The following is a 17,109-nucleotide window of genomic DNA, read 5'->3' on the forward strand; positions in this document are numbered from 1 at the left end:
TGGGATATTCTCGACTCTGTCATTATAAAAACTTGCAGAGACACCCTCGGCCAGATCGAAGGAATACACCAGTACTGATTTGATGAAGATGACACGGAAATCAATGTACTCGACGAAAATAAACGTGCTGCTTTAACTGACTGGCAAAAGAAACCTCAGTCTCAGTCCGAAGGTGTTACCTTCTGCAAGAAGAAAGTAGCTGCCTAGTGCGAACTTCGCAATATGAAGAACGACTGGTTTAAAAATAAAGCATGTGAAATGTACAAGCATGCAGATTAACACAAGATGAGATAATTCTTCAATTCCACTAAAACATTTTATGGGCCAATCAAATCATGGCGCAGCCCCCCCCCCCTCCACTCACCCAACGGTAACTCGCTAATTAAAGACGATGAAGGCCTCCTTTAGTGCTGGAAAGAGCACTACCATTCACTGCTCAACCGAAACATCGATGTGGATGTCCTGACTGCCCAGCAGGTCCCTCAGCATCCAGAACTGACCTACTCAGTTATCCTCCATCCTTGATTGAGGTGGCTACTGCCTTCAATAAGACGAAAAATAACAAAGCCTCAGGGCCTGGTGGAATCCCAGCCGAGGTGTATAAAGCAGGAGGACCTCTGTTTACCATCGTCTCCACTCTCTCCTGGAGAATATGTGGGAAAAGAAGGAAATCCCAAACTCTTAAAGACGCCTCCATCGTCAATATTTATAAAAACAAGGGACACCAGTTAGACTATGGCAACTACTGCGGGATCTCTTTGCTGTCCATAGCTGGCAAGATTATCGTCCGAGTCCTCCTAAACAGACTTCTTCCTGAAGCGGTAACCTTTCTCCCAGAATCTCAATGTGGCTTTAGAGCATCACGTTGCACGAATGATATGATCTTTGCTGTCCGCCAGATACAGGAAAAGTGCAGAGAACAGCATCGTGACTTGTTCATGGCCTTCATCGACCTGTCCAAGACTTTCGACTCGGTAATCACGGAAGCAGTTTGGGCTGCCCACCAAAATTCAGCGCCATTGTGGGGCAACTTCACAATGGCATGAACGGCAGTGTCCTGCACAATGGCACTCAGTTTGAGTCATTCCCCATCAAAACGGAGTAAAACAAGGATGTGTACTGGCACCAACTCTTTTCCATTTTCTTGTCTGCTTTCCTTACTCGTGACAGTGCCACTTTAGTCGGCGGGGTGGACATCCAGTACCGTATGATGGGTCTTTTCGACATAAGACGACTCCAGGCAAGAACAAAGGTGTCAGCAGCTTCCATTACCGAACTTCAGTATGCAGACTACCTCAACCTTGTCGCTCACACAACGCGACCTACAGAAGATCCTGAATACCTACTCAGATGCGTTTGCACACTTCGTCCATTAGGTATATGTACGTAAGACTCAGATTCTCTTTCAGCCTGCTCCTGGTCCAGCAACACCTCCACCATCCTTCCAGCTTAATGGTACTACCCTCTCTAATGTTACCCACTTTCGGTATATCGGCTCCCACCTGTTCATCACCGCGGGCATCGATTAAGAGATACAACATAGGATCAGATGTACACTCGCAACAAAAATTATCGGTGCATACTGTAGTGTGAACAATTTGAGACCAGTGACGATAGGTTTTGGGAAAGGCGAGTTGTTCCAGCCGTATGTTGGCAGCCCCGTAATCCTGCTGAGCTGCTACTATGGCCTGGTCAAGTGATACAAACCGTTATAAATAAGGTTGGGAAGTGATAAATAGACAGTATGAAATATGAGGATCTCCCTGTTAACAAAATTATTTGTGATACTTGTGAATATTGCCACATTAATTTATGCTACCAAATAAACCACTCAACCTGGTCGTCCTGGTGGGTGGTGCAGCGTGGACAGCCGCTCCGAGACCTGTCGTCTGTAGCACCAGTTTCGAGGTATCGCCGAATCCATCGTGCAGCGGTGTTCCTGTGGACACCAACCCGCCGGCTAATATCTGTGACGCCGAACCCTTCGTTATGAAGGGCAATAATAGCTCCTCGTGTTCCCTCTGAGGTTTCCATGTCGTCTGGCATGTGTAAATCTCTACTGCTTCATATTGCCTCTGTTTTATACCCACGTTCACCGAGACCGAACCCTCGCTCATCATTCAGTCGACACAAAGCAACAATCCGAAAAGAGGAAACAAACACACTGATTGTCAGCCATATGGCAACACCTAGTGGAGGGGAGGGGGGGGGGGCATGAGGATACACTAACCAACCTTCCCAACATATCACAGTGTATACGTATCGTTTCGGAAGTCGTCGATCTCACCCTGCACCGATACTTTTTGTTGTGAGTGTACATCTCAATCCTTTGGCAGACTCCATACCCGTTTTTTCAGCTGTAGGGAGCTGAAATTATCTACAAAGTTGTACGTATATCGAGCAGTGGTCTTCCCCACTCTGCTATATGGCAGAGAGACATGGGGCACATACAGGAGGCACCTCAAGACACTTGAAAACTATCACCAATGTAGTCTACGTTCCATCCTCCGAGTACGCTGGGGAGACAAAGAGAACAAATGCCAGTTTCCTCGTTGACGCCAACTGTAGGAGCATCGAGGCTACCATAATCCATGAACAACTATGTTGGACAGGTCATGTTACCCGCATGGACGACAGTAGACTGCCAAATCAGCTACACTCACCTAACGAATAGTAAATGTATCGGTGGCGGGCAACTGAAAAGGTACAAGGATAGTCTTAAGACAAACCTGAAAAAGTGCTAAATCGACCCCCCTCACCTGGGATATTATTACTCCACACCGTAACGCTTGGAGGATCACCACACAAGGTGTCAATACTTTCGAGTTAGCCCGACTGTATATGTGCATCATCTATGGACGACCCTGCCGGTCCGTATCGGCCTCTCTAGTTACCTTAAGAGCTCAACAACGAAGGTGACATCCTTAACTCATATCATTGTCTTATAGCTGGATGTTCGTCCTATTCGATTTCGAATGGCAGCAAAGTAATAGTAGTATATAGGTGAACGTTGGAAAGAGTGCGGGTCTAGTGTACGAAGGAGGGCGTGTGTGTACAGGTGAACAATGGAGGGCGTGTGTGTACAGGTGAACAATGGAGGGCGTGTGTGTACAGGTGAACGATGGGGGGCGTTTGTGTACAGGTGAACGATGGAGGGCGTGTGTGTACAGGTGAACGATGGAGGGCGTGTGTATACTGGAGAAATATGGAGGGCGTGTGTGTGTGTACAGGTGAACGATGGTGGGCATGTGTGTATAGATGAACAACGGAGTGTATGCGTGTGTGTATGTACTGGTGAACGATGGAGGGCGTGTGTGTACTGGAGAAAGATGTAGGCCCTGTATGAGTGTGTGTACAGGTGAACGATGGTGGTCGTGTGTGTGTGTATAGATTAACAACGGATGGTATGTGTGTGTGTGTGTGTACAGGTGAACAATGGAGGGCGCGTGTGTGTGTACAGATGAATAATGGAGGGCGTGTGTGTGTGTGTGTGTACAGATGAATAATGGAGGGCGTGTGTGTACTGGTGTGCGAAAGCTCCTACCTAATAATTGGTGAAACAGACTGGAAGTTTCCTATAGTTATGTGTGCGCTCAAACATTTATTAATGCACTTGATGTTGAATGTTAGTTCAAAACCAAATAATATGGACTAATTTTTTAGTATTTGATATATAAGTGTTATGTTAGTCACATTTGCCTTTTCAATGGCGTTTAGACAGTAGTTTCTTATAACGAGAACAAGGATTGTTCACGAAGGTTCTGTCAATATGTCATTTCCTTCGATGACGTATAGACGCCATGAGATGGGGCGAGAGCCCTCACCGACACATATGCTCTGACTGTCTCTCATATATATATATATATATATATATATATATATATATATATATATATATATATATATATATATATATATATATATATATCGTAGTGAATATAGATATAATTTGTAACTCTGTGTTTATTATCGAATCTCCCTGGACATGTGTCATACTGAGGTACCAACCCAAACACAAAATATTCTCAATTAACTACCAACTGCACTTAGTGACGACGATTACGACTGGTGTTCTTGGGGTTGTTTCTTACTGATGTGCATTGAAGAAAACCAGACTAATTGATTTGAATTAATTATTGTGGGGATGTAACGGATTCGTCTACTCGAGAAGACCTTTTCTTTTCCTCAAATACAGTAAACCTACTCAGGGAAGGCTTACATGTGCATGTGGGAGTTGATGTGTGTGTGTGTGTGTGTGTGTACAGGTGAACGATGGAGGGCGTGTGTGTACAGGTGAATGATGGAGGGCGTGTGTGTACAGGTGAACGATGGAGGGCGTGTGTACAGGTGAACGATGGAGGGCGTGTGTCTAGTGAACGATGGAGGGCGTGTGTGTCTAGTGAACGATGGAGAGCGTGTGTGTACAGGTGAACGATGAGGGCGTGTGTGTACAAGTGAACGATGGAGGGCGTGTGTACAGGTGAACGATGGAGGGCGTGTGTACAGGTGAACGATGGAGGGCGTGTGTGTACAGGTGAACGATGGAGGGCGGTGTACAGGTGAGCGATGGAGGGCGGTGTACAGGTGGACGATGGAGGGCGGTGTGTACAGGTGAGCGATGGAGGGCGTGTGTGTACAGGTGAACGATGGAGGGCGTGTGTGTACAGGTGAACGATGGAGGGCGTGTGTGTACAGGTGAACGAGGGAGGGCGTGTGTCTAGTGAACGATGGAGGGCGTATGTCTATGAACGATGGAGGGTGTGTGTACAGGTGAACGATGGAGGGCGTGTGTACAGGTGAACGATGGAGGGCGTGTGTACAGGTGAACGATGGAGGGCGTGTACAGGTGAACGATGGAGGGCGTGTGTGTACAGGTGAACGATGGAGGGCGGTGTGTGTACAGGTGAGCGATGGAGGGCGGTGTGTACAGGTGGACGATGGAGGGCGTGTGTACAGGTGAGCGATGGAGGCGTGTGTGTACAGGTGAACGATGGAGGGCGTGTGTGTACAGGTGAACGATGGAGGCGTGTGTGTACAGGTGAACGATGGAGGGCGTGTGTGTACAGGTGAACGAGGGAGGCGTGTGTGTACAGGTGAACGATGGAGGCGTGTGTACAGGTGGACGATGGAGGGCGTGTGTACAGGTGAACGAGGGAGGGCGTGTGTGTACAGGTGGACGATGGAGGGCGTGTGTGTACAGGTGAACGAGGGAGGCGTGTGTACAGGTGGACGAGGGAGGGCGGTGGTACAGGTGAACGATGGAGGGCGTGTGTGTACAGGTGAACGAGGGAGGGCGTGTGTACAGGTGAACGAGGGAGGGCGTGTGTACAGGTGGACGATGGAGGGGTGTGTACAGGTGGACGATGGAGGGCGTGTGTGTACAGGTGGACGATGGAGGGCGTGTGTGTACAGGTGAACGAGGGAGGGCGTGTGTGTACAGGTGAACGAGGGAGGGCGTGTGTACAGGTGAACGATGGAGGGCGTGTGTACAGGTGAACGAGGGAGGGCGTGTGTGTACAGGTGAACGATGGAGGCGTGTGTGTACAGGTGAACGATGGAGGGCGGTGTGTACAGGTGGACGATGGAGGGCGTGTGTGTACAGGTGGACGATGGAGGGCGTGTGTGTACAGGTGGACGATGGAGGCGTGTGTGTACAGGTGAACGAGGGAGGGCGGTGTACAGGTGAACGAGGAGGGCGTGTACAGGTGAACGAGGGAGGGCGTGTGTACAGGTGAACGATGGAGGGCGTGTGTGTACAGGTGAACGAGGAGGGCGTGTGTACAGGTGAACAGGGAGGGCGGTGTGTGTACAGGTGGACGATAGAGGGGGCGTGTGTGTACAGGTGAACGATGGGCGTGTGTGTACAGGTGAACGAGGGAGGGCGTGTGTGGGTGAACTATGGGCCGTGTGTGTACAGGTGAACGAGGGAGGGCGTGTGTACAGGTGAACAGAGGAGGGCGTGTGTGTGGGTGAACTATGGGCGCGTGTGTGTACAGGTGAACGAGGGAGGGCGTGTGTGTACAGGTGAACGAGGAGCGCGTGTGTTACAGGTGAACGAGGGAGGGCGTGTGTGCAGGTGAACGAGGAGGGTGTGTGTACAGGTGAACGAGGAGGGCTGTGTGCTGGTGAACGAGGGAGGGCGGTGTGTACAGGACGATGGGGGGCGTGTGTGTACAGGTGGACGATGGAGGGCGGTGTGTGTACAGGTGAACAGGGAGGGCGTGTGTGTGGGTGAACTATGGAGCGCGTGTGTGTACAGGTGAACAGGGAGGCGTGAGTGTACAGGTGAACGAGGGAGCGCGTGTGGTACAGGTGAACGAGGGAGGGCGGTGTGTACAGGTGAACAGGGAGGGCGGTGTGTACAGGGAACGAGGGAGGGTGTGTACAGGTGAACGGGGAGGGCGTGTGTGTACAGGTGAACGAGGGAGGGCGTGGCAGGTGAACGAGGGCGTGTGTGTACAGGTGAACGAGGAGGCGTGTGTGTACAGGTGAACGAGGGAGCGCGTGTGTATTTTATGTGAAATTTGGAGGGCCTGTGGACAGACGGTTTTATGATAAGCTCTGCCATAACAGAATGAAAGAAAGAAAAATAGAAACAAAAAATATTAAGGATTGATTGAAAAGAATAAATGAAAATGAAAAAATAAGGAAGTAATGAAATAAATAGCTAAATGAAGATAGGGTGAAGGAGATAACTGATTATTTTAATAAAAAAATAAATATATTTACAAGCTCATAAATAAGCAAATGAATAAATAAATAAAATAACAAAAGGAAGGAAGAAATGAAAAACAAAGAAATTAACAGAATAAAAAGAAAAAGAGCTGAAAGAGTGAATGAAAATATAGAAGAGACAACAACAATACATGGAGGAAATAAGAAAAAATAAATAAATAAAAAAGTAAAATACATTAATTTCCTCCTAATTTAAACACACCAAAAAAAGTTCCCTCAGATTTATTTACACGTTAGTCTATCATAACACTCAAACTCTCTACTGATTTTAATTTACTTCTGTTAGCCATCACTATACAGTAGTTCATACAAATAAAATCTCTTCTCTCTCTCTCTCTCCCCAAAAACCAATCAAAATAATAATAACAAAATTATAATATTTCAACTCACACAATTGAAGCTCACAACCCATTTGCTAAATTAACCCTCCATCCTCTCCCCACCCCCCCCTACAACCAGAAAAATAAGAGTCCTTTCCAATCATTATTTCCTGCCAAACCTTTTAAGCATATTACCAAATAAAATCTGCAGTGAATCCTTCCTCCTACTTTTATTTAGTCTTTTACGTTTACAAATCCACGATAACCTAGCCAGATCCCTCCTCATTAGGCATAAATTGTGGGTTATGGCACGAAAATTAATTTGGGTTAAAGCCTTCCCCAAACCGATACCTGTATTACTGCGTACAGGTATTAAACGATTTCATTCGTCTACCACCAATTGTTTTGGCTCCCTACCTAAGCTCCCTTACCTTACCCCATCACCCTCCCTTCCTTCCCCCTCCTATCTCCTCCCCCACCCTATCGGTCATATATCTGTCCAACCTAGATTTGAATCTATCCAGCGTGTTCGAGTTAATGATGATGTTCGGTAACTTGTTCCAATCATCCACTACTCAATTTCCAAACCAATGTTTACCTGCCTCGCGCCTAAATCTAAATTTGTCTAAATTAAAACAATTGGTACGAGTTCGCTCTTGATTAGATAGGCTAAGTACCTTTGTTTAGCCCTGACTTCCTTTAATACACCTCGGTCATAACGCCCCTCACTCTAGGGTCTCGAAGGAGTGCAAATTCAGCTGCTTTAATCAGTCTCTATACTCAAGGTTCCTAATGCCCGGTATTAATTTTGTCATCCTCCTTTGCATGCTTTCTAGGGTTTCGAGATCAATTCTGTAATTCGGTGACAAAAAATGAACTGCTGAATCCAAGTGAGTTCTCGCACGCGCAAGATATATTTTTGGATAACCTCGCTAGTCTTGTAACTAACACCCCACTGTATGTAACCAAGTACTTTGTTAGCCTTGTTTCGAGCAAATACGCATTGTTGTCTTGATTTAAAATCCTACTTCTCATTACCCCTAAATCTTTCTTACAGTCAGATTTCTCGATATCAACGTTATTCATCTGATATCTGGTTTATCTGTTTACATCACCTTGGCTAAGTACTTTATAGCTGCCCACATTCAATTTTATCTGCCATTTTTCACACCATGCGAAAAAAAATAAAAATCTAATCTTCCTGTAGTTTTGCGGAGTCCTCTTCAGATCTAATAACATGCCCTATTTTAGTGTCGACAGCAAATTTACTAATGTTGCTGTCTACGCCTATATCTATGTCGTTTATGTATATAACAATTAGTAAAGGCCCAAGCACTGAGCCTTGGGGTACTCCACTAGTGACGTTAACCCAATCGGATTTAGTGCCCTGTAACCACGCCCTAATCTATTTTAAAATATCTCCTCCAATTCCGTGAGCCTCCACTTTACTTATCAGTATTTCATGGGGGACCCTGTCGGAGGCTTTGCTAAAGTCGAGGTAAACCACATTATAATTGTGTTCGTCATCCACTGATTCGAAAACAGTTGAAAAGATTGATAATTGATGTGTCAGACACGAACGCCCACTTGTGAAGTCATGTTGGGGATACATTGATCAATTTGTGTTTCCCGAGGTGATTTTGAATTGAGTTTGAATTATTGCTTCCAGCAATTTGCCTACAATTGATGTTAAGCAAATTAGGCGGTAGTTTAAGGATACTATCTATCTCCCTTCTTGAAAATCGATATTACATTCGTTATCCTCCAGGATTCTGGTACAATACTGGTTTTTAATGACACATTAAACAAGTTTGCTTAGGGCATACTAAATTTTTCATTACTTTGGCAAATATCTCGCCGATACCTGGCAACTAATTGGGTTTAATTTGTCCATTCTTTACTAACAACAGTACTAGTCATTACTATCTCGCTTAATCTATTTTCTTTACTATCTCCATTGATTGTCGGTGCCTCGGGTAACACGTTTAAAATTTCGGTTGTGAAAACTGATGAAAAATATTTATTCAGATTATTGCTCATTTCTCCGTCGTTAACAGGTAGTTCACCTATATTTGAATTTATTGGTCCAATCGTATCTACATTTCTTCATCCTCTTTGCTTTTGTTATCTGACTTAACCCTACTGGACAATACTTTATAATAATCTCGCAGGTAAATGTCACCACGATTGATTTTCCTATCTATAGCCTCCTTTGTCCAATAATATTCTTTAAATAATTATTTGACCATTTGGGGTCATTAATATTTGATTTTTTCTACCTTTGTGCATTAAGTAACTCATTATTTAAAATGTTGTGGAACTCGTCAGCCTCATATCTCGCGATTTCACTCTCTGTGGATACATTGTGACGTCATGTAGTTCCCCAAACGTAATACCCTTTCTCTCAGCTGCCTTTTCAACCTATCAAATTTTCCTTCTGAATCTGGAACTTTAATGGATTTTTCCTTGTGAAACAAAGTTCTACTTTGAGTCTCACTTCTTTGTGGTCACTGTTAACTAGTTCGTTCCCTACATCGACGTTACTAATGAGGTTTTCTGTTTGACAGAACTAAACCTAGTGTATTATTACCCCGAGAGCATTCAGCTATATGTTGACCAGGAAACAGTCCTGAACTGTTTCAAGAAAATCCTCTGCTTCCGAGTTACCCATGAGGCCGGTCCGACCTATTTGACGAGTTGCCCTGCATATTTTATCCCAACTAAGTAGCTCATTAATCATATTGAGATTAGGAGTTCTATATGTTACCCTATGATTAATTTTTCCCCTAACATCGGTTAATTCTATCCAAATTGTTTCTGTATTCAGTTCATTTTCATTTCCTTATTGATTTCGCACTTCAAATTATCCTTGATATACATTGCTACCCCGTCTCCTTTCCTAATCTGCCTATTGGTATGGAATAATCTGTAACCTTTAATTTAGTATTCGACAGGTAACTCGCAAGAGTCTAAGTTTGTCCATGTTTCGGTGAATGCTATTATACAGATTTTTTTGGTGCATACTTCTATTGTTTGCTGAATATATATTTAAGTTAAGCGTGATCCGAGTCCTCTCACTGTCGCGTTTAGGTTTTAACTCTGCCTAATTTAGCTTCATCGTCATTCTTAGCACGATTTCTCTGTAACCTTTCCTTTTTTTACCCATACCCACTGTAGTCTCCTCGATCCCCGTGCTCGTATGTTCCCCTAGCAGGTGTGATCAAAACTAAATGTAGTGTGTGGTCAGACATATGGCTACACACTGGAACACGACGTCCCTGACTGTATGAAGATAAGAACCAGGGTTAGGTCCAAGCACACTGCACGTGAAATGGCACAACACTTTGTCCATAATGGAAAGATAACTGACTATTAAGATTGTCTCCATTTTCTTGCACTCCGTAGCTATTTCATTTTTCATGTATAGAACCAAACACACAATGTGTTTGAATACCTCTCACACAAATTTGAATAACAGTGAGTAGCCAGGCATATTGCCTAACACTGCTGTACTTTCGCAGTTGCGAATAAGTCACCCTCTATGATTAGAACTAAACAAAGAATTTATTTGAAATATTCTGTAACAATCAATGCCATAATATCTTGACCACTGGAAACTGTTTTACACACCATCATTTGTGATCTCTACTCTGCAATCCTTTTGTGCTACCACTCAAAAGGGTGAATATGGGGTGCACAATAAACTAGCCGCTGTAAGAGGCAAAATTCAAATTCTTGTGTGTAGGAGGTAAGTGTGAGTGGGTGTTGGGGTTGTCTTGGGTGAGAATGGGATTTGTAGTGGTGTGTGTGTGTGTGGGGGTGTGTGTGTGTGTGTGTGTGTGCACGGTGTCGAAATGCATCTAGTGTGGCAGCATTATGTTAGTGTCAAGGTGCAAGCACTGCTTACTTCCTCTCACTTTCAGCTGCCGCCGCTGGCTAGCCCTCCTGGCGAACAGGAAAGCAGCTTGCATAAGTCCTCCCCTGCCAGTACACAGCCTCTTCACCATCAAGATTCATGTTGTGCCTCCTCGTGGCAACACACGGTAACTGGGTGCCTAGTGGGACCAGACTAAACCAGCAGGAGATCTCGGGCAGCAGTGGGCCCCAGAGGGAGGGCACATAGGCCCACTGGCATGTGGACACGTTATGGCGCCTACCAGCCACTGCTCCACTATCTTGCGGATTAACCTTGGTAGGTATAAGGCTACGGGAGTAACCCCAAAACAAGAAATCTGTGGTGGCAGCCCAGAGCGAAATTCGCAATCTAAAGAACGACTGGCTTAAACAAAACAACGTGAACCACAAAATCTTGCAGATTAACACAAGTTGTGAGAATTTTTCAATTCCACTGTAAATTTTTATGGGCCAATAAATCAGGCAGCAGCCCCCTCCTCTAATCTGACGGTAACTCCCTAATTAAAGATGAATAGGGCATCCCTTAGCGCTGAAAAGGGCACTACCATTCGCTGCTCAACCGAAATACCGATGTGGATCTCCTGACTACCCAGCAGGTCCCTCAGCATCCAGAGCTGACCCACCTCAGCTATCCTCCAGCCCTGGATGAGGGAGCTACTGCCATCAAACAGATGAAGAGTATTAAAGCCTCAGGCCTGATGGAATCCCAGCCGAGGAATATAAAGCAGGAGGACCTCTGCTTAACAGCTGTCTCCACTCTCTCCTGCAGAATATATCGGAAAAGGAGGAAATCCCCGAAGTACTTAAAGACGCCTCCATCGTCAATATTTATAAGAACAAGGGAGACCGGTCAGACTGTGGCAACTACCGCTGGATCTCGCTTCTGTCCGTACCTGGCTATATTATTGCCCGAGTCCTCCTAAACAGACTTGGTCCTAATGCGAAAAACTTCCTCCCATAATCTCAATGTGGCTTTAGACCATCCCGTGGCACCACTGACATGAGTCTTTGCTGCCCGCCAGAAACAGAAAAAGTGCAGAGAACAGCGTCGTGACCTGTACAAGGCTTTCATCGAACTACCCAAGGCCTTCGACTCGGTCAACAGGGAAGCTCTCTGGCGGATCCGCCATTGTGAGGCAACTCCACGATGGCATGAATGGCAGTGTCCTGCACAATGGCACCCAGTCTGAGTTCTTCCCCATCTAAATGGGGGTTATACAAGGATGTGTACTGGCACAAACTCTCTTCCACTTTCTTGGTTTCCTTCCTTACTCGTGCCAGTGCTAATTTAGCCGGCGGGGTGGACATCGAGTTCCGGATGAAGGGTCTCTTTAACAAAGACAACTCCAGGCAGGAATAAAGGTGTCGGTAGTTTCCATTACTGAATTTCATTATGCAGACGAACCTCACTCTTGTCGCTCTCACTGAACACGACCTACAGATCCTGAACACCTATGCAGATGCATATGCACTTTGGTCTTGAGATGAATGTATGCAAGACTCAGATTCTCTTTCAGCCTGCTCCGGTTCACCCACAACTCAACCATCCAACCAGCTTAATGGTACTACCCTCTATAATGTTACCTATTTTCGGTTTCTGGCTCCCACCTGTCCACCACCGCCGACATCGATGAAGAGATTCAACATCGGATCAGATGTGCATCTCAAGCCTTTGGCAGACTCCGTAGCCTTGTCTTCAGCTGTAGAGGGGCTGAAATAATCTACAAAGTTGCACTTGTATCGAGCAGTGGTCCTCCCTACCCTGCTATAAAAAAGCGAGACATGGGTCACATCAGTGCCGGATTTAGACCTGTGGAGGCCCATGTGCAGCCTCTTTGAAGAGGCCCCCCCTCATTATAACTACCCAAGAGGGTGGGGTGGCGAGTGAAGTGAGCCTAAACATCTGGGAGTTTTGGGGGGCGCTGTAAGCCCCCAGGAAAATTAATTTAACACTTCTTTGGAGAATTTTGAAGCCATGATGGAATAGATAAACATGAATTTTAAAGAATGAAAAATAAAAATAATCAAATGAGTAAACAAATAAATAAAATATTGTAATATGTGGAGGCCCCCAGATTCCATGGGCTGGGCAGCAGCCCACTTTGCCCACTCCTGAATGCGGCCCGGGTCACATACAGGAGGCACCTCGATGCACCTGAAAACTTTCACCGACATAGTCTATGTTCCATCCTCCGAGTTCCGCTGGGAAGACAAGAGAACAAATGCCACGATTCTCGCTGACACCAACTGTAGGAACATCGAGGCTACCATTATCCATGAACAACTACAGTGGACTGGCCATGTTACCCGCACGGACGACAGTAGACTGCCAAATTAGCTATTTTACATTCACCTAACGAATAGTAAACCTAATGCTGGCGGGCAACTGAAAAGGTATAAGGATAGTCTTAAGACTAACCTGAAAAGTGCCAAATGGACCCTCTCACCTGAGAGACGATTACTCCACAACGTAACATTTGAAGGAGCACTACACGCGAAGGTGTCAATACTTTCGAGTTAGCCCGACTGTATACCGAGGCAGGCAAGCGCCAACGCCGGAAGGACGCTGCCGTTGCCCCTCCCGCACTAGATGTGCCCTCCACACGTGCAATATCTGTGGACGACTCTGCTGGTCCCGTATCGGCCTCTCTAGTCACTTCAGAATTCACCAACGAAGGTGACATCCTTAATAACTCACATTATTGTATCATAGCTGGATGATCGTCATACTCGATTCCGAGTGACAGTAAAGTAGTAGTAGTAGTATGTGTGTGTGTGTGTGTGTGTTTAACATGTTTACCGGCTTATAATTATCTTTACACTATGTTAATCCTTGGTCTTCATCGCTTTTCTTTATTACTATTCCATTTATGTATTCTTGTATATTATCGAGTAATTTAACTTTCCACATTATTTTAAAGTCGTAGGTGCACTCACTGCCCCTCATGTCCCTCCGTTTGTCATATCTGTGTAATTTTGCATGTTTAAATAATTTGCATATAGATAATATTTCAGTCAAAATTTTGTCCGATGTTAATGATGAATGTTGATTACAGCAATAGGGATTTCGTAACGTTAGAATTACTGATTGTACATTTAACTCAAAATGTCATGTAACATTGTATTACATTATCGAGTAATATAACAGCATTTTGTTCATGGTTAGGTTAGGTTAGGTACGTACATTTGAAAAATTGTACAGTTCATTTACACCGGATGAATGAAGAATATACAGTGCCAAGTGTTTGTTTTATTATTGCCTGACCAACATGAACGAGAACAGTGTACGTCATGCCGATCATCATTGTCTTTTCTTGTATAACTTGAACATCCTCTCTTATATGACGGTCGATTATCCATAAACAAAGCCGAAGATATGTAGTTATACGCCGAATATCGTTAGTTTATTTCATTTTATTTTATTTTTATTTTTTTTTGCAACGAATCAAGTTTATTAAGGTTTTTCTTTAGCCTTTTATTTTTTTTAATTTTAATTATTACACTTAACCTGAATAAAAGGAAGGTAGTGTAAGTTGGGATACCATTTCTCCGTCTCACACTTAACATTTACATTATGTGGCGGAAGAGGAATTAAGCTAACCTAACCTAACCTAAAAAGTACAAGGAATGAATCAGAGATAATAATAAAACAATAAATAGTTACTAACAAAGAAAGAAACAAAGCAATAATCACGAGAATATTTTAAATGTGTACTTCACGCTCACCATTAAGCATTAATAGATTATAAAAGGATCGAGCGTCACAATGAAGCCTGTCAGTGCGGCGTCATTATCTCGTATTGTTATTCACACAGTCACTATAAAACACCACACCTGAATGGCTCTCCGGATCGGGCTTCATCAAGTACCGTCGTAAGCCCAGGTTCACAAAAGTCCATAATATATTACTTCATCGTTAATTGGGGACGAGATGTCATCAAAGATCGTCAAGAGTCCCTGAAATTTGGACCCAATTCAGATTACCTTAGAGAATCTAACTTTGTATCTAACTGTATCTCATCTGTGTTACTGTAAGGTTCCTTCATTAAGTAAGGGGGGTCAAGGTGGTTCAAGGGATAGAGTGAATTACACCTTATGTTTATACTGTTAAAAGAAGGCCATACTAGCCATAAGACGGAAGAATGCTTGTTGTAGCTTCCACAAGCATGTCATCGAGGTGACGTCAACTCCAGGCGCGATTGACTGCTCTTACTGGCGTTGTTGAATGCCTTTACTGGTATTGTTTTTATGGTAGAGATCTTAGTGTCTATTATGGCTTTTGTTGTTATTACATTGTTTCCTCTATGTCGCTTGTTACGGAAACTGAGCAACTAAGAAGGCAAATGTCTTAAGTTCCTTTACTTTAACTTTTATTTCAATTATTTAGTCACAATACCTTGTAATACTCAGGCCCAATTAGGTAACAAATGACAATCTGTTTGTATTGTGAACTTTTCTAGTTGTTTTAATGTAGGTTGAGTTATTATAGCATTACTTTTACTTGAGTGGTGTTGACACCACACTCATGGTTGACATGACAACACCCAACACAGTATAACATTAACACAAAACACATATACAAGAGCGAAAAATAATGCACTCAGCTGCACTAATACACGTTACAAATAGCTGGCCAGTAGATGCCGCTGTGCATCAGCAGATTGTAGGCAACAGTCGCTCAACGTGACGACAGAATAAGCAGGAGAAACAAGTCGCCGAGGTGGTGGGGTTTGATTGTCCTGGATCCCCAGCCCTCCACCTCCAACAAGCCTCCACCTCTAACAGCCCTCCACCTCCCTAACAGCCCCACCTCCAACAGCCTCCCCACCTCCACCAGTCCTCCACCTCCCACCAGCCCTTCACCTCCCAGCCTCACCTCCCACCAGCCCTCCACCTCCACCCAGCCCTTCACCTCCACCAGCCCTCCTCCTCCCCAACCTCCCACCCACCAACCCCCCACCTCCACCAGCCCTCCATCTCCACAACCCTCCATCTCCACCAACCCTCCCCCTCCATCAGCTCTCGACTCCCTCCACCAGCCCTCCCTCCCACCAGCCTCCACCTCCACCTCCAACTCTCTCAACACCCCTCCACCCACTGCTTACCCTCCACCGCTCTGACACCTCCACCGCTCTCGACACCCTCCACCAGCTCTCGACACCCCCACCAGCTCTCAACACCCTCACAACTCTCACCCCTCCACCTTCCTACCTCCACCAGCTCTCCCAGCACCCTCCACCAGCTCTCAGCACCCTCTACCAGCTCTCAGCACCCTCCACCAGCTCTCTCAGCACCCTCACCAGCTCTCCCCCTCCACCAGCTCAACACCTCCACAGCTCTCAGCACCCTCTACCAGCTCTCAGCACCCTCCCACCGCTCTCAGCACCCTCCACCAGCTCTCAGCACCCTCCACCAGCTCTCAGCACCCTCCACCAGCTCTCAGCACCTCCACCAGCTCTCAGCAGCCACCGTCTTCCTCTTCTTCAGACCCTCACTCACTTCCTACATGTCGCTTCTGCTAACTCACTTTCTCCCTCCTCAACCCACTATCCTTCCACAACCCCGACGTCAACCTTGTATATACACGCATGCAGACGATCACAGTCGGATGGTGGACCGGCAATAAGCGGGAATCTGATGGGCGTTGGACGGGTGGTGAAATTAGGGGAGTGTGGGCAGCAGCCAGACGCTAGGCAGGGATGGGCGGATTTGGACGGGCGGTGGACAGGGTGTTAGCGTACTGGCTATATAAAGCACCTGGGCAACACGATGTTCAATCAGGCGGTGTATGAGTGGATGGCAGGTAATACCCGGAAAAATTTGTTTCAAATTATGAGTCAATTATTCATAAATTTATTGTGTGACAGAATAATCCAATTTTGAACACGTGCCATATTTTCATGCAATATATATATATATATATATATATATATATATATATATATATATATATATATATATATATATATATATATATATATATATATATATATATATATATATATATATATATATATATATATATATATATATATATATATATATATATATATATATATATATATATATATATATATATATATATATATATATATATATATATATATATATAATGTGTGTGTGTGTGTAACATGTGTAT

This window comes from Homarus americanus, unplaced genomic scaffold (assembly GCF_018991925.1).
Source record: "Homarus americanus isolate GMGI-L3 unplaced genomic scaffold, GMGI_Hamer_2.0 scaffold39155, whole genome shotgun sequence".
Classification (NCBI taxonomy): domain Eukaryota; kingdom Metazoa; phylum Arthropoda; class Malacostraca; order Decapoda; family Nephropidae; genus Homarus; species Homarus americanus.